Source organism: Aotus nancymaae, unplaced genomic scaffold, assembly GCF_030222135.1.
Source record: "Aotus nancymaae isolate 86718 unplaced genomic scaffold, 86718_ANA_hifiasm-v0.15.2.pri h1tg000036l, whole genome shotgun sequence".
Lineage (NCBI taxonomy): Eukaryota > Metazoa > Chordata > Mammalia > Primates > Aotidae > Aotus > Aotus nancymaae.
The window spans coordinates 10,842,061-10,861,740 of NW_026988450.1; positions in this window are offsets into that span (position 1 = coordinate 10,842,061).

Genomic DNA, 19,680 nt, shown 5'->3' on the forward strand with positions numbered 1-19,680 from the left:
GATTTAGTTTGTGAAAATACATACCATTTAACACTTTTCTTGGTTCTGATACTTTTTGGTTCAAGATGGTGGCCTGAGAACATTCATATTCCTCCTGGCTATTAAAAATATCTCTAGAATGAAAATAAATGTATACAAAAGTGAATAAACCCATAATAGCAAGATAATAGGAGTGAGGGCCAACAGTGAACCAAAGTTATTAATACAATTCTGGCAGACAAAAAGCAGATGTGTGTGGTGACAAGGGAAACAAAGCAGAAATAACTACAAGTCCAAATAACAGAGACTCTATTTAAAAAGCCATATCTGGGGCAATTTCTGAGGGCTCCAGGAAGAGGTGCTGCACAGCGTCAGCAGGTACTCAGAAGGGGCATCAGAGTAGGCAAAAAAGTGGTGTAATAATTTGATAACACTCATGATATGTCAGTTCCACCAAGGCCCCAAAAAGGTAGCATGAGTGTGAGCTTGAAATTTGTAACATGAGATGAAAACTGGAGAAGCATCCCTGAAATATATGAACCAATCTGTGAAGAAATAGCTGGGAATCTGGAGAGTTGAACCTACCAGAGTACAGGCCTTCTTATTCTGATCTGAGGTGCTCCTGCTTGCACCTGCAAGCTTCTGCTTGTCATATTTTAATGTAAAATAAGCCGATTGATATAGTCACCATGTACCCAAAGAGTCAAAGAGTTTATAGCCACAAAATAGAAACAGACTCCTATGAAAAAAAGGAAAAATCATAGAATAAAAAAAAAGGTTTTAAAAATAAAAAATATATAAATGTCAGGAATTAAAATATTACAGTAGTGTCCAGAGCTATGAGTGATGCTATCTTCAAATTTTAAACACAAACATCCAGATTGAGAATATAAAAAGAAATTGAGTGCTGTGAGGCAAAGTTGAGTAAAAAGGGAATTGAGAGATGCATAAAAGAAATGAGATCAAGGCCTTTAGATTAAAAGGCTGCTAGAGAGCTAAACATAATAAAAACCAAAATCCATTCTCAGAAGTATTTTTGTGAAATTTCAGCTTCCCAGGACAAAGAACAGATTCTACAAGCTTCCTGTAAGAAAAAAAAAACACACAAAATAAATGATTTCATCCAAAGAATACTCAAACGGGCAACGGGCTTCTCATCAGCTGTACTTGTTGCCAGAAGGAAATGGTGTCATGCTTTCACAGAAAGGGAAGACTACTGTGTGACCCTCACCTGAACTCCCGCCTTAGTTTATATAGTTTACGGGACCTCATATATGGTTAATATTTGTTAACTTGACCAAGGACATGAAGATAAAGGAGAAATTCCTTCCATCAGACATAACCCTTCAGCTCCTCTAACTATAATACCACTGCATTTGTTGGTAGGGTTTGGAATCAGACTACTGATTTTCTTTGTTTGGACAACTATATTTAAACTTAGCAATGCACCTTGGGGAACTTTTCCTCTCAGCACATAGAGCTGGACCCCAGTTTTTGATTCTCAACTTTGTTGTGTTTATATATTCTGACCTAATACTTTGGGTAGTCATTATCCAGACTCCTACACAGTTCGAGTACTGAGGCTTTTTTTGCAATGCTGTAACCTACATTCTTTATTTTCAGTTGTGTGTATGACTGCAGGTTTCTGACATTATCTTAGTTTATTTTAAATGAAATTCTGTAGATCTTTGATGTTCATGAAAGGATATATCTTGAGACCTTCTTGAACCCATGATTTTCTGTAGGCGGAAATGTTTAAAATCTTGACACTTTGCCAAATCACATTTCAGCATAGTGTCCTGCATTCGTTGGGTATGTCATCAGCCCAGCAGTTAACTGCCTATTAATGAATTGTTATTCATCACTAGCAGAGAAAATTTACACTGGTAGGAAAATCACTGACATTTTTATTAATTGCCTTTTAAAAATTAATGTAGAGCATATATAGTGGACTCACTCGTGTCATATCAGATTAATTTAAATAATGAATTATCAAAAATCTTTGTGGTTATTTTCATGACCTTCTTAGATTTTTTAGTGTTACTTTATTTCTCTCACAACACTGGCAGTTATTTTTGTGATCACTTTTCACTGACACACACACACACACACACACACACATACACAATAACAAAAACCACCTTATATATGCATGTTGAGGACTATAGACTCAAAAAGCTACACGGGTATGTGGATGTTGACTACTTAGGTTTCCTCATGCACTCTTCTTACCCCTTAACTGATTTGCATCTGTACAGCAGCCTTACAACCTGTGCAATTCAAAATTTTCAATTGGCAAAATTACCTACCATTGCATGTCGTGCACTTTTGAATTTGCTCTAAAATAGTCAATACTGTGGATATAAAATCTATTCACCTTAAAGATCTTTTGAATAAAAGTCTAGGAAGAGTGAGAAATAATACTGCCTTCCTTTCCCTCATTCAGAGTTGTTTAGTAAGCAAAGCTTTTCCACAGAAAGTGATCAAGACGGTGAAGTTCTCAAAATCAAGTGAAATAGTTGAAGGATCTGGGATAAGATTATCCAGAGATTTGAAAACTCTTCAAATAGAAAAAGTACTTCCATATGGAAAAATGATTATAGCTTGCTAGCTTAACCACAGAGGGTAGAACTAGGACAGACAAATATAACTTTTGGAGAATTCAGTTCAAAGAAGTACTTTCTAAGAATTAGAACTGAACATTCTTGGAACAGATGTCATAATAGGGATTGAATTTCATCAACTTGGACATATCAAGTCAAAGTTGGTCAATCCCTTTATCAGATAATGGTTGTGGTGCTGAGGCAGTGTTAGAATAGATATCCTTCCAGGTTTTTCTAATATCACAGATTCTATTCTAAGTTCATACATGCTATAAAACATTTAGGACTTAATTTAATAATTACCAGAGGGCTGAATGTTATTCTTTTGTAATGACATTAAAATATTACTGTAGAAAGAAATATTATAATTTATATTTTAATCTCCTGGTCCCTTCTGACTTTAGAATGTTATTGGCAAGAAGGGAGGGGGTAATTTTGCTCTTTGTCATTCTGGAGAGGCAAAATTAAGCTATAATTGTCTTAAAGTATTCCTGCAAAATATAATTTTCTCATGATGTTTATCATATAATAAAATTGATTTCTACAAAATATATAGTATGTGTAATCAGTATCCATAAATTAAATGGTATTCTAATCTAAATATGAATAAATACACATTTCAAACATTCAACTATTTTAAAATATGATAAATACAATTCACCAAAAACAAATTTATAAAAGCATACATTGATGAAAAAGTTAAAACTTTTGTACATAAGCCAATCACTCTCTTATTTTGTTTGCCTTATAGCTGATATACATATTACTATATTATTCCCAAATATTAAAGTGCTGGTCAATATCTTTCATCTTAGAGTTTTACAATATAGAGAATAGCTAATTTTAAAATAATAATTATCTTTCCCTTACAATGCTATGATTATGCCCCTAGAAACAGACCATAAATATCATATAAGCATTTTTAAGAATAGAGATACCCAGATACCCTATAACCAGATAACTAGTCCCTACTATTGGTTGACCTGTAAGTCATGTGTGACAGATGGTGTAAGAAGAGAGGGAAGAAGGTGAATGTTTATATTAAAAATCCATGGACTAACACTTAGGTAATTGCAGGAACTCAGACAAATCATAAAACATTTCTACACTTTAGTTTCCTACTCTCTAGTAAGGATGTAGTACTCACTACATATATAGTCTATGATAATTACAACAACCTTATATGGTAAGTACTATTATATCCACATTACATATAATAAAATTTTAGCGGTGTGCTAGACAAAATTGCAGGAGCTTTTATTCAGTGGTTGCTTTTATTATCGTAGTACAGTTGATCCTTGAACAACATGGATTTGAACCACACAGGTCGACTTATACGTGACTTTTTTCAGTAAATATATTGGAAAATTTTTGGAGATTTTTGATAACTTGAAAAATCTTGCAGATGAATCATATATCATAAAAATACAACAAAAAGTTAAGAAAAAGTTTGGCATGTCATGAATGTATAAAATATATGTAGATATGAGTCTACATCTATTTTTACTGACATAAAGTATATACAAAACTATTATAAAAAGTAAAAACTTTTAACTTATGCACACAAATACTTACATATCATACATGATGCTGTTCACAGTAGAGAGAAATGTAAACATATGTAAAGATGCAGTATTATATTATAACCACATAAAATTAACTGTAGTACATACTGTACTCATGTAATTATGTAGAAACCTCTTGTTGCTCTTGCAGTGAGCTCAAGTGTTGCAAGTATCCACTTAAAATGCCTGTGTGACATAATCATCTCCCCATGAGAAGTTTGTCTCTCCAGTAAATTGCCAATTGAAGTAAAAAGCGATCTCTTTTGGTTCTTATATATTTTTCATAGTGTTTAGTGTAATACTGTAAACCTTGAATCATACCATGTGAGCCACATGAAGTGTAAGTAGTGATTTTGGAAGTGCTCCCAAAAATCAGGGAAAAGTCATGACCCTACAAGAAAAAGTTGACTTGTTTGATTTATATTGTAGGTTTAGATCTGCAACTGCGGTTGCTTGCCATGTCAAGATAAATGAATCTGGCTTAAGGACCGTTGTAAAAACTTAAAGGAAACTTGTAAAGCTGTCACTGCAGCTAAGCCAGCAGGTGTAAAACACTTGTACTGTTTGTGAAACATCTTTTTATTTTGTATTGAAAATGCAGCTTTTATTTGGGTGCAGAATTGCTGTAAGAAAGGCATCTCTAGACTAATACAATTTGAGAAAAAGTGTAGTCATTATACAACAATTTAAAGCAAAAGGAAGGTGAAGAATCTAAAGCTGGAGAATCTAATGCCAGCAAAGGATGGTTTGATCATTTGGCTTAAAAAATGTCAAGATCACAGGAGAAGTAACTTCTGCCAACCTCAAGGCAGCAGATAGGTCCTCAGGTGTCATTAAGAGAATCATTAAGAGAAAGGACCTTGGCCTGAACAAGCTTTTAATACAGACAGCTTTTAATCCATTCTGGAAAGAAAAATAGCCACAAAGCACATTTAATAGCAAGGAAGAGAAGAGAGCACCACAATATAAGTCAGGAAAGAGGCTAACTCTAAAAATATATCCTAACTCTATTTTTGTGTATGTGTGTGTGTGAAAATGCTGTCAAGTTTATGCTCAGGATGTCCCTTATCTATAAAGCCATCAACTCCTAAGCTGTGAAGGGAAAAATAGACATCAGCTGCTAGTATTTCGGTTGTATAATCAGAAGGGCTAAAAAACAAGAACATTTTTTCTGGATTGGTTCTGTCTATGCTTTGGACCTAAAGTCAGGGAGTAACTTTCCAATAACTGATTGCTTTTTAAATTTTTTGATATTGGATAATGCCCCTAGTCACCCAGAAACCCATAAGTTCAAAACTGAAGGCATTAGGTGGTCTACTTGTCTCCAAACACATCTCCAATCCAGACCTACACACAGTATTACATGGAAAGGATTGCCAATGCTACAGGAGAGCAGTCTAATGAAATAACATCATGAAAGTCTGGAAATATCACACCATTGAAGACACCAGAATTGTTATGGAAAAAGACATAAAAGCCATCAAGCCCCAAACAATAAATTTCTTCTGGAGAAAACTGTGTTCACACGTTGTACATGACTTCTACAGGATTTATAAGAGTCAATCAATGAAATAATGAGAGAGATTCATGGAAATGATAAAAAACAAAAGATAGTGGCAGTGGCGGTGAAGAGTTTCATGATGTGACTCTTCAAAAATTCAAGAGCTAATAGGCACCACACCAGAGTAACAGAAAACAACTAGACAGAGATGAGTGCTTCTAAAGTAGTGTCAGACTACGAGGAAGAAGACATAGAAGCAGACTGATGTTAGACAATCTTGCAGAAAAGTTCCGATTATTAAAGACTGCTTTTGACTTACTTATGACGAGAACGCTTCGGTGACATAGGCATTGAAACTAAAATGATGGAAGAAGAATTGATACTATATAGAAACATTTTTGGGAAAATGAAAAAGCAAAAATATCAGAGAGAAATTATTCTACATTTCTGTAAAGTTACACAAAGTGTGCTTGCCTCTCCTGCTGCCACTTCTACCTCCTCTGTGTCTTCCTCTGCCACCCCTGAGACAGCAAAACCAACCCCTCCTTTTTCTCCTCCTCCTCAGCCTACTCAATGTGAAGATGATGACGATGAAGACCTTTAAGATCCATTTCCACATGATGAATTGTAAATATATTTTATCTTTCTTATGATTTTTAAAATATTTTCTTTTCTCTAGCTCACTTTATTATGAAAATACAGCATAACATACACATTTAGGTAAGCTAGATAAATATAAATATCCCATAACATATTTATATAATTTAAAAAATTTAAATATAATTTATATAAACACATTTATTTAGCTTACTTTATTATGAGAATAGAGAGAATATATGTATCTTGTATATAACATATAAGATATATGTTAATCAACTGTGTGTATTGGTAAATCTTCAGGTCAACAGTAGACTAGTAAGATTTGGGGGGAGTCAAAGTTTATATGTGGATTTTTAATTGCATAGGGTGGGTCAGCATCCCAACTCTCATGTTGCTCAAGAGCTAATTACATTGATATTATTACTTTTATTGTTATTTTTAAAGATTCTGCAATGGGAGTTGATTGCCTTTAACAACTGCTGGATCTCAAGCTTACTACACTGTAGTAGGTATTTAAGACATCAGAGATAACCCATACTGGTAATACTAATTTTTATTTTGAAAATAGGCTTGTTTGAAAAAGAATTTTGATAAAACCTAAAACAATATCTTAACCAATTAGTATCAGCTTTTGAATGTTAATGCCTATAAAGTAGTAAAATGGCTCCAAGTCTATAATTTTTTTAGAAAATACATGAAGCAGGCCAGACACAGTGGTTTACACCCGTACCCCAACACTTTGGGAGGCCAAAATGGGCAGATCACTTGTGGTCAGGAGTTTCAGATTAGCCTGGCCAACATGGAGAAAGCCCATCTCTACTAAACCTAAAAAATTACCCAGGTGCAGTGGCTAACACCTGCAATCCTAGCACTTTGGGAGGCCCGGGCAGGTGGATCACTTGAATTCAGGAGTTTGAGATCAGTCTGGACAGCATGGCAAAATCCCATCTCTACTAAAAACACAAAAAAAATAGCCAGGCGTGGTGGTGCATACCTGTAGTCCCAGCTACTTAGAAGGCTGAGGCATAAGAATCGCTTGAACTCAGAAGTCAGAGGTTGCAGTGAGCTAAGACTACACCACTGTACTCCAGTATGGGTGGTAGAGCCAGAAAGATTCTGTCTCAAAAGGGAAAGTAAGCAAACCTCTCACCCTGAATTCTGGTGTTAACTATTGACTCAACTATATAAGAAATAATACAACATTATTTTGTTATGCTTTACTTTTGCTAAGAAACAAACTGGAATAAAAAATTACTATGTTTTATGCATATAATATGTGAAATATGGCCCTTATTCTCAAGAATCTTACAAACTATTATGAAAAAAGTATAAACTTATAATTCCATTTAATATTCTAGTAATTGTAGTTAAGAATTGTCATTTTTTTGTACTCAGGACTTAGCTACTCTAGATAATTTTTTAAAAAATTTTTAACTTAATCTTTCTATTTCTCATTCTCTTTATAGTTTCCAGCCAACTCACTCCTCATGGCTTTTTTTTTTTTTTTGCTTTTCTTTGTGTTAAGTTTTCTCTCACAGTCATATACTGTAATTCATGTGTTGTTTTATCATGCATATTCCTACTACATCATGTACATCTCCCAGAGAAAGTGGATTAATTACGTTGCAACAAACTAAGACACCACTTTTGGGACCATACCCTTTTGTGCTAGGTACATTTCATAGTTCTACACGTAGTTGGTTGCCTTTGAGTGCCCATTCCTGACTACCCAATGGGTGTCTGGATGACAGTGCTGGTCCATCATGAAGCATGGCAATCCACAGCTGCATTTTTCCTGAAGAGCTCCATAGATATGTCAGGTGCCTAGTATACCTCTCTAGCTTGGATCCCAGTTAGTCAAGACTTTGGGCTCTCTTTTGTACTGATCCAGTTCCTTTCCCCCTTCTCTGGCATATGATTCCTGCAAATACTTACCAGTGTATCCAAGATATAAAATATTTTAGAAAAAAAACAACACAACTGTGTAAATTGGTTGGCTTAAGAATTTACTATTGTTGATCTGATATGGACACACAAATGGCTTTGACATTCTTTAATGCCAGCACCTTCACTAAAATCAATACAACCTTTCTATAGTTTTCTTTAAATCCTCTGACTCACTCTTACACAGACATTTCTAACATTCTGACTCTCCTCTCCAACAAACCTGTTGAGTCCACATGTGTACTTCTCCCTTCTGTCCAGTCTCAGAAGTGTCCTCTATCCCATTCTTTCTCATATCATTTGAACTTCTCTCCATTAATTATTCTCATTCTACTTGTATTTCCATCCTCTTTGTTTCAATTGACTCCTGACCTTCAATGAGAATTAACACCCGATCTATCCCATGTTTGTCTCTCTTCTTCTCTATGTAGAAAATGTATTGAAGGGATAGCCTAAACTTATAGCTGATTTCTTTCTACCTTTCTTATTATAATATTGCATCAATGCCTATTCTTCCACATTTTCCATATTATTTTGCAAATCTAGTGGTTGCCAACTTCTCATGCTATTTGGCTTCTGTTCCACTTGTCAGAATGGTTCTCTTTCAGTCTTTTCTGCTAAGTTCCTCCCTCTCTTTACTCTTTTCACAGTTGGGTGGATATTCTTCATCTTTCAACTCATCCTTGAAACAGGGTTATTCTCCAGTGTTCCACTGTCAGCCCTGTCTCCTGTCCCTCTATAGCTTCTCTCTGAGTGATTTCCCTTGCTCCCATTATCAAGTGTACAGTTGTATCTGAAATACTCATCTGTAGACAGAATTTATTTGAAATCCAGTGTACAGTTGTATCTGAAATACTCATCTGTAGACAGAATTTATTTGAAATCCAGGCATGAATATTCAGTGCTCTGTTAGGCAACTCTATTTGGATTTCTCACATATAACCAAAACTCATTAAATTAAAAATTTCCATCTCTACCATGTGCCTAACTCTGCTCTTCTAGATTTCATCACTTTGTTAAACATCTAAGTGGAAAATCTATATTTCATACTTCTATAAATCCAAGTATGGTCTATCTCTTTAGTCCCTCCAGTGCAAGATATTTGCTATGAGAAACATAAATTTTAGATTTCTGCTGTTTTTAAATCCTAAATAAATTTAAGAAAATGTCAGTTTTATCAAAGAAAAAAGAAAAGTGAGATAATAGATAGAATTTTTAGAAGACCTGTCAGATCAATTGAAAGAACTGTAGAAATTAATAACCCTATAAGATAATTTATATGGCACTAGAAATGATAAAAAATAGAATTGGCACTGCCTTCAAATTGACAATTTAATGTACATACTTTTGAAGCTTTCAAGAATAGAAAGAGTTTGAAAAATTAATTCTCAGAACAGAAAATTTATTAACAAACAAAATAGAATAAAAACTTTCTTTAACTAAAGTGTAGCATCAGTGAGGCCATTATGAACCCGAAAAATTAATAAAGCAAACAAAAGCACATTTAAGCAGGTACTTTAAAAAAATTATAGAGGAAGGTACACTTTGCATCCAAATAGAAAAACATTAAAGAAAAAATGGGGGATTTATTGGATATATTATTATTTTTATAACATGTAAAGGTAGATAGTGGCATGACGACTATAATAATATTTATTATAAAAATGGCAAACATTTATCACTTAATTTTTTTCAGAACTGGGCTATGTATTTACAGGCATTATTTTATTTAACCTTCAAAGCAACTGAAAGTTATAGACATTATCATTAGTCACATTCTACAGATGAGTAAACTCAGGCTCAGAGAAGTTAAATAAGATGTTTAGTGTCTCAAAACTAGTGATTATGAGAGTAAGGACTTGAGCTGTCTTTTGATGCCAACCAGTAATATCAACATCATACAGTGGTTTTCAAGATGTGGTTACAAACCATCTACATGAGAATTATACAGACTCCTACCAGAATTCTGCATTTTAAGGAAATGACCCTGGTGATCGTTTTTCTAAATTTTTATACACAATGCTATATTTCATATATGCTGTAGTTTCCTATGCACTAAAATTACATGCTATAGTTTTATACATTATGTTATATGCTAGTTTATGAGAGAAAACATGATCCAAGTATTGTCAATCATAAATATAGTCATAGTAAAGACATTATATAATACTTCTATTTAAAGAGTCAGAAAGTAAATGACCTAAAATACTTTGCATGAAAAATGTATGTGATGACATATTTCAGCCATCAGAAAGATGAATAAAACAAAGCACTCAAGACTGAGGAAGTAGCAATATGGAAGGTTGGTGTCTAAGGTAGCAGCTAACTCTTTCAATGTGGGCAAGTTACTTAACCTCACTATATTCACTCTTCTTATTTGTGAAATGAGAATAAGATCTCCTGTGTCATACAGTTGTCATGACATTTAAATAAGATAACTCATAATATGCCTAGCACAGTAAAGGGCACTCTTAAAAACAAAAACTTTATTTTACAGTCTTATCTTTCAAAATGTAAGAGAAGGTATTCCAAATGAATACAAATTTTAAGGAGGTGGGTCCTTGAGAGAATTGTCATCTGTGGAAAGAGATTAGCATGATGATCAGAATTAACATCAGGCCTGGAGTTGAAGAGGAGTGTTTGTATTGAATTAAGCAATTGTTACTCAAATTTCTCTCAACAGACATGTGTCTTGGGAAAAAGAAGGATTGAATGTTAATACAACTAAAGGTCTCACTGATTCCCGAATGAAGCAACTTATGAGGGAACCCCTCTAAGAGATTTCCTCTCTGCTTTCACAGAAGACACTCTCACTGTTGTGCACCAGGAGGATTGAACGTCTCTGTGGCCTGGAGGCAGTTATACATAGTAGCAGCAAAAGTTAACAGGACCTGGAGTCTATCTTCAAAGAGCAGTCAGCAGAGATGAAGAGTAGATTACTGATTCCAGAGTACATGTCAGATACTGCCTAGGGACTTCCTAAGTAGAGGTCAAGGTCCTACTGTTATACAGGTAGGGGTTAATGAGCTAGCAAATTAGGATATTAATATTAATGGAGCATCTTTAGTACCCACAGGCTAATGACGTCTGGGGTCACTGGGGTTATATTAACATCAAACAAAGTGGAATTTTAGGCCAAAAGCATTTACCAGAATAAAGAGAGCAATTTTCTCGATTAAAAAGGATAAAATCTGTAGTTATTGTCTGAGATAAATAAGATAATATCAAAATATATATAGCCAAACACTAGTGAAAATATAAGGCACAATTGACAAAAACGCAATAGGTGGTTCTCAGTGTTTGACAGAAAAAGAAAAATTTGAAATCATTTTAGATAATCCAAATATAATTTTGAGATTATATAAAAGGGGTATATATGTGTACATATGTTGATATATATATACACACACGTATATGTATGTACATATGTGTGTATACTAAAATGTTCTTGGTTTTAGTAAACGTTGGCAGTTTAAAAATAAAATGAAAATAAAATGGATTCCAACAAAGGAGAAATTCCCCAAAGGAAAAAATACAGGCCATATTCAATGAGGAAATAAGTTATATATGAAGTTAATAACAAAAATTAAAAATTTCCTAGCCACTTGGATATAGAGTATCAGAAATTAACAGCAGTGAGAAGAGTCCATATTAAAATCCTAAAAGAAACATATGTGCTAGTAGGAAAATACCCTTAAAAACCTTAATATTAAGCTTTTTAGTATTTAGATAACTAAGAAAGAAAATATTGAGTCAATGTATATATTAGAAAGAGATTAATAAAATAAATTAAAATATTGAAAAAGAAAACAATTAGCAGTGCTAAAAAATTAATGATTTAGAATATAGGAGACTAACTGATTAATAAATCCTGAAGCATATTCTTTGAAAGCTAAACAGATAAGGCAAATGTGTTATGTAAGTAACAGAAAACACAGATGTAGAAAAAATATGAATTAGTAGATAATTATAAGATAAATATATAAAACTCTATCCTAATAAATAAAAAAGTATTCATGAAATGGATGATTTCATATTTTACATTATTTTAATTCTAAAAAATCAACTAAGATTGAGAAAAACTTTAATGGCACATTACTATGTTGTTACTTTAAAAGAAAAGTCTTGCCATAAAATTATCTTTAAAAGATGCTGAACTGAAATTGCTTTATCAACTTTCTAATGGTTTCTAGTGTGTGTATGTACAGATATAAATATAGATATGTAAAATTAAATGAATATAAATATTTATAACTCCTATTTCTTATTTATTAGAACTTTCAGTACAATGTTAAATCATTGCAGGCCAACTACATTTATGTAAATATTCACGAAAATGAAATAGAAAATTGAACCCATCGCCATTTTAAAAAATACATATAGTAATAAGTTATGACTAAGTAGGGCTTATGATGAGTACAAGGAGACATTATATTAAGAAATCTACAAAAAAGGGGAGAAAAGACATCTACAAATATAATTAATTATTTTAATAGTTTAGTAACCTGTCTTATTAGATTATACTTCCTTAATATATTAAATATTTCAAATCTATAACCCCTATAGAATTAAATCTAGATATATTTCCATTAAAGTCAGAGGATCACAAATTGTTTAATGCTTGTCTTTAAAATAATTGGAAAATATAATACAAAAATAAAATTGAAATATATAAATAAAACCATGAGAAATCATAAAATTAGAAGAAAACATATAAAATGAATGCTTTTCCAACTAAATAAGAATAGTGTCTGGAAGAGAAGCAAAAAGAGTTGATTATTATAAAATTAACAAATGCTGTGAACAGACAATTTACAAAGAAATACAAATATTCGGTAGACTATGTAAAGATGTTTACCTGACTGGTGATTCAAAACAGACAAAGTTAATAGTTACATTTTTATTTATCAGATAAAAAAATGTTTGAAAATACGAGAAACCTGGTGTGGCCAAGGTGATAAGAAAATAGGCATTCATGTACACTGTTGATGGGAGCAAGAACTGGCAACTTTTTTGGTGGAAAGAAATTTAATATGAATCTAAGTCTTAAAATATGAGTTTGAATTCAATAGCCCATTTGTACAAATTTAATCTAAGAGAAAAATGCATGGATATAAACAAAGGCTTTCAAGAACGATTTTCTTAATTACTGAATTAGTTAACAAGATGCAGTGAGATCTCCCACCTAATCTTCAAGGTAGGAGTCAGTCCTACAGGCCACAGTGTTTCAACCCTCAGCTTCTTTAAATGACACTGTACGCTTCTACTGAGTATGTCCCCAAATTGGCCCTCCAGTCCATCTTACAATGTGAACGGCACCGATTACTATGGTTCTCCTTCTGCTCCAGTCAGGAGGAAGGGCTTGTTCCAGGATGAGGAAGCCCTTGCCAACTGACTAGGGCAGAAGGAGAACATGGTACACCTACTCTAATCTTGGTTGCAGTTGTTCCTGTAGAATAGAGCTCCATATATGTAGCACTGCACAAACAACAATTACGTTTATGGAGTAATTACTGTGTTCTAGACATTGTCCTAAGTACATTTTATGTATTTAATACATGAAACAACCTGATGAGGTAAGTAATTCTATATCCTTATTTTAAAGATGAGGAAATTAAGGCATAGATAAGTCAGTAACTAACCCATGGCCACCTCGAAACCACTGCATTGCAGCTCCAAACATCACGGATGAATGTTTTCACTGCTTGTATACACAGAACTTATTGAAAGACTGCATTTTTTCTAGGCCAATGCTGTCGGTGGAATATCAATGTATCCTATAGCCTGGCCAAAAAAAAAAAAACCACGTCAGAAGTACACATGTTCCTCACTTCTGTATCAAATTCAGATACATGTTTTAAAAGTGGAGGAGGAAGGAAAGAAAATAGCAATGTATGAAGACTAAGAAAACAAAATTGAGCTGCAGAGGGAGAAATCAGAGGACAGAAGTGTGAAAAACAATAGAAGGTCTTCCTCTGGGTTGACCCTAGGTCTGCAAAACTCTAGAGGAAGTGCTGAAAATAACTTCACTATTCCCAGGGTAGAGGGAAGGAACTGTGAAGATTTCTGCTCTCACATTTCAGGTTTCCATAAATGGTTTCAATACTTTTAGGCTACAAGGGAGAAGAATGAGTTTTCTCATCATTTTTGGACAAAAGGGATATAGATTGACCTCTGAGAATTAAACTTTCAATAACCATAAAATAGATGAGAACAGAGATATACAATTTCACTGTAAAGAAACTGACTTTTCCAGGCCAGCAAGATTTTGCAGACACCTACCTGAATGTATTTCTTGGAACATGAGTCCTATAAAATGTCCTTCAGAGGAAAACCAAAGCTTCTCTTGCCCACATTTTGGAGATTCATGGGGCACGTTTCTATTCTAAGGGCTCTAAATAGTTCTGTAGGAATAACACATTTGGTTCAGTGTTCTATGCACGTATTTGATAATGTTTCTGCTTTTAGGGCCTGAGAAGCCTTGGTAACGTATGTTTACAAAAGTAGGAGATTGCAGAGGCTGAGTAATATTTACTATTCTAAAGTCTATGAACTCTTCTCTAGATATCTCAATATGGTAGAATTAACATGGGATCTGGAATGAGCTAAAACAGGAATTCCTGATCTTGCTTCTGCTATTTAATAGCTCTGTGACTCAGCAAGTTGTTTGATCTTTATGAGTTTCACTTTACTAATCTGTAAACTGGGATGATAATACCACTTGTAGCTTTGTAAAATCCTATACTTTAAGTCATGAGTGTCCTACGAGTCAGGCATAAGCCATTTTGCTAGAGGTAACTTTGTGGCATCTGGCAAGTTATTTTTAGGATCTACCTATTGTTTTGCCTGGGTCTGAGGGCATGAGTGTAAAGTTGGGGAGGGTGTTGCCTACGCCAGGTTTCTATGACATCTTTTCTTTCAGGCCAGTACTTCCCCAAACCTGTATATTTGGAATGTGCGTATCACTGACTACACACACGGCTAGATTCCAATCTCCCCTTTGTACAGAATGCCAAGAATAGGGCAGGGGGCTGAGGGATACACTAGGGCCTTTTGTTGATTTTTCTCCTTGTGATTTTAATTTTGATCTGTGTGTGAATGCCAGATTTAATTTTTAGGTCTAGCTTTCTCCCAGTTCCTCCTTTACTACTAGTTCCAAGGACTGTTTTCTGGGGGACATTTTTAGGCATGTAAAGCCACGTGAGCTTGATTCTATACTTTATTTGGTTGAAAAACAGTACAAGATGGTAGAGGAGGCTAATTAACAAATACAAACACTGAAAAAACACTGAAGCAAGATCACATAACTTTTAATGTGGCGTTTCATCTCTTCTCCCATTACTGTAATGGAAATTCCTTTAGAGATGTTAGTTTAGTTTATTTAGATTATGTCATTTAAGAGTTTGAAGATAGTTCTAGTTTCACTTAAACTTAGAGCAATGTTTATAAAACTTCTTTGGGCCTTAAAGAAACAGCTGATGCATTTCCAAGGCAGCCAATTTGGAATTAAAGGCAGACCAAGCTCCTTATACCATTTAAATAGACAATTCTCCTCATGGGCAGACTTACTAGTGAGTAGAGAACAGTCAGATTAGTGCATTTTTTTTTAACTCTGATAATAAAAAATATAGTAGTTGTTTTTAGATCACAGAGTGTGTCTAAAGCAAATAATTGATTTAACCCCCTTAAATCCTTCTTGGAACAATAAACAAAGGGTCTTAGCCATATCCTGGTAGGAAGTAATTTTTTTTTGAGATTCAGTTAGTCCTTTTGTAAGCAACAAGAACTTTTTAAAGTCTCAAGGATACAGTTTAGCAAATTATTGTAGCAGTTTCTTTAGTGATACCCCAGGGACCAGAAAGATTTAATGAGCCTTTGAAAGTGCCCAAGTTACTGTTAGAGAGTAACTTATAACTGGGAGAATTTTAGCTAAACACACTGGAAAGTTTCTTTGGATGGCTGTGTAGTTCAAGGCCACATAAAAAGGATAGGTTCTAAACAGGGAACATACTTCTCCACAAAATAAGCTTTATTTTATCTTATCCAATGGCATTATTAACAATGTAATTACATACAATATAATACAAGTAGCAAAATGCCTTTGTACTATGTATTGCTTGCCTGTATTCTGTTGCCTTAAAATCAATAAGCATGTGAATACCTTCTTTCAGGGCTTGAGAAATGATTTTGAATCTAATTATATTAGTTTCTGGTGAGAGTGTTTAAATCAGAAGAAGGTAGTTTGGGTCATGTTCATATGATGGCATGGTTTGGTTTTGACACCTGCCTATAGTACTGAGGATAAATTACTAATATTGTCTTTTAGCATTATAAATATATATGGGAAACGGAAAGGACTCTCTCTTCCCTTATTTTTACATTTAAAAATAGAACTTAAGTAACTTGGAATAATACTCACCACTGTACACAAAAAAAATGTTCACAGTCTTTAAGCAGAGGGTCAGTGCTGTAATCTCATGCTTTATCAAGGATTGCACTGAAATCACTGGCTTTATGTATAAATGCAGAAGAACATATATATGTATCCTTGAAAGGAAGATGGCTTAAAGTCATTCTAATTAAACATCAGAGTAGATGTCTAAGACCTTTTGGACTCTTTGGAAATAGGTGACATCAAAGATCTTGAAAGAGAGTCTGATTGGGTATTTGTACAACCTTAGTTTGCTTCTTTATGATGTTTACCTCATCTCAGGGACTTCTAAAATAGACTTTGCAGAAAGGTGCTAGTTATTAAAAGATTTCCTTTTCATACAAAGTAATTTTGTATCACTTATGATAGGTAGCTACATTTATTCAGTGATTATTGTGCATTGCTATAGGCTGGTTTTCCCAGAAATTTCAACTTCTTCAACAAACAAAAACAAGATGTTAAGAAAATAACAATGTTTATTATCCCTATTGATTTTCTTTTGATTCCAAATCTTATTTTTCTTTTGAAATATATAAATTCGCAGAAGTAAGAAGCTGAATGCAGTCACAACGGGAGAAAAGCACATTACAGAGCGAACTCAATATGCTTTTTGGGGCTCTGAAAACAACACCCCAAAGTGAAGTCCTCAGAAGCAGCCCCCAAAGCAAAGTCTCTCTCTGGCCTTCCCCTGCCCTCCTGTCCTCTCTCCCGTCCTTCTCCACTCAGGCAACGTAGAAACTAAAATTCTTCTTCCCTAAAGTATGTCATAGAAACCAGAACGCTTTTTCCCCAAAGTCTGCCATAAAGGCTCAAAATATTGCTTTAACTTCTCTGCCTCCAGGAACCCCCACCTTTTTGTGTAACAGCTGGCCACAAAGAAATTAAGACCTTCATTCCAGAGAGTCCTACCTCATGCCTGGGAGGGAGGAATGCTGCACAGAGAAGTCAAGAAGCTGGAAGTCCTTGCTGGGTTTCCCCAGTCAGTCTTTCAGCATTCGATCATACCCTTTCTGCCCAGTTGTATTTTACACGGCTCTTCATACATCATTGAACCGAAGTGTAAAAATGGATGGTTTTCCCTGTATCTTTGGATATTGATTTTGATGGCTCTTGTAAAACTATTATCAAATAAATTTGTATGCCTTTTTTCCTATTAATCTGTCCTTGGACACTTGATTTTTTTTTTTAGCAAACCTTCAGAAGGCAAAGGGGAAGTTTTCCCCTCACCCCGTACCTCTCTGTACTCTCATGTTGAGTTAGCCCAGGCTCCTGGCTGACCCTGACCAAATAGAGCCTGTGATAAGATCTTCTACAATGCCATTCAAAATCTGTGACAGAGTAGAATTACAAGAACAAATCCATTTTTTTTTTCTCTTAAGACAGTTCTAAAAACTAGTTCCCAGAAAGAAAAGCAAACAAAATGCTGGGCTTCTGCATCATTTCCTCAAAACTGAATATAAAACTATTCTCCTGCGGTTATAACTCTTAATTTTTAAAATCCTTTTGCTCTTCTGTTGAAATTCCTCTGATCTAGTGGTTCTTAAATTTTATTACATAATAGAATCGCCTTGGGAACTTTGTATTAGTCTGTTTTCACACTGCTGATAAGGACATACCTGAGACTGGGTAATTTACAAAGAGAGAGAGGTTTGATGGACTCACAGTTCCACATGGCTGGGAGGCCTCACAATCATGGTAGAAAGTGAAAGGCACATGTTACATGGCAGCAGACAAAAGAGAATGAGAGCCAAGCAAAAGGGGCAACCCTTTATGAAAACATCAGATCTCTTGAGACTTAGTCACTACCATGAGAACAGTATAGGGGAAACTCCCCACCATGATTCAGTTATCTCCCACCATGTCCCTCCCACAACACGTGGGAATTATGGGAGCTACAATTCAAGATGAGATTTAGGTGATGCTCAGGTTGCATTCCAAACCAGTTAAGCTGGACTATCTGCAAGAAAAATTTAGGCATTTGTATTTTTTAAAGAATTTTTCATCATCCAAAACAGAAACCCTGTACCTATTCAACAATTGCTCCCCATTATTCTCCTACCCCTCAAACTACCCTTGCATGTCCCCTGCCAGCCCATGGTAACCAACAATAGACTTCTTGTCACTCTGCATTTGACTATTCCAGATACTGCATATGAGTAAAATCATGCCATGTTAGGCCTATTTCACTTAGGATAATGTCTTCAACATTCTTCCATGTCATAACATGTGTCAGAATTTCCTTCTGTTTTAAAGAAAAATAATTTTCTTTTGGATGTATACCATTTTCTGTTTATCTATTCATCTGTTGATGGACGTTTGAGTTGTTTTCCTTTTGTGCTGTAGTGAACAATGCTGATGGAACATGGAGAAATATCTGTTTGAGTCTCTGATTTCAATTCTTTGGGGAATATACCTAGAAATCGAATTTCTGGATCATGTGTTAATACTATGTTTAATTTTTTGGAGGAATTGCCATACTGTGTTCTCCCACAGCTGCCCCATTTTACATTCCCACCAGCAGTGTACAAGAATTCCAATACCTCCACAACCTTACCAACATTTGCTATTTTCTGTGGGTTTTAAAAAATATTTCTTATAATTATAGCCATTCTAATGAGTATAAAGTGGTATAATTGCTTTTTGACATTCAGTATATTTATTCCATCTCTTTTTTTCCAGGCCATCACCACTTTTGGTTTTAATTCTTCCTTTTTACAGCTTAGAACCTTGTTAACTCAAAGTGTAGTCTCTGGAATGCCAGAACAAACGTCACCTGGGATTTTTTTCAGAAATAGGGATTTGAATCAGAATCTGCATTTTAACAAGGCCTCCAGATGATACACATACAAATTAGTTTTAAAAAGTACATAGTTTATCACATTAATTACTCTTGACATCATCTTCAGGATCTTTCTACCTCTGTCTTTGTGCTGCATGTGCAGCACACTCCTGTAATCTTCAATTAATCCAAACATCAATATCTGAATTTCTATGTCTACAGTGCTGGACGTTGTTTTACAAAATTCCACAGCCTGAAAGACTGTTGCCACTACAAAG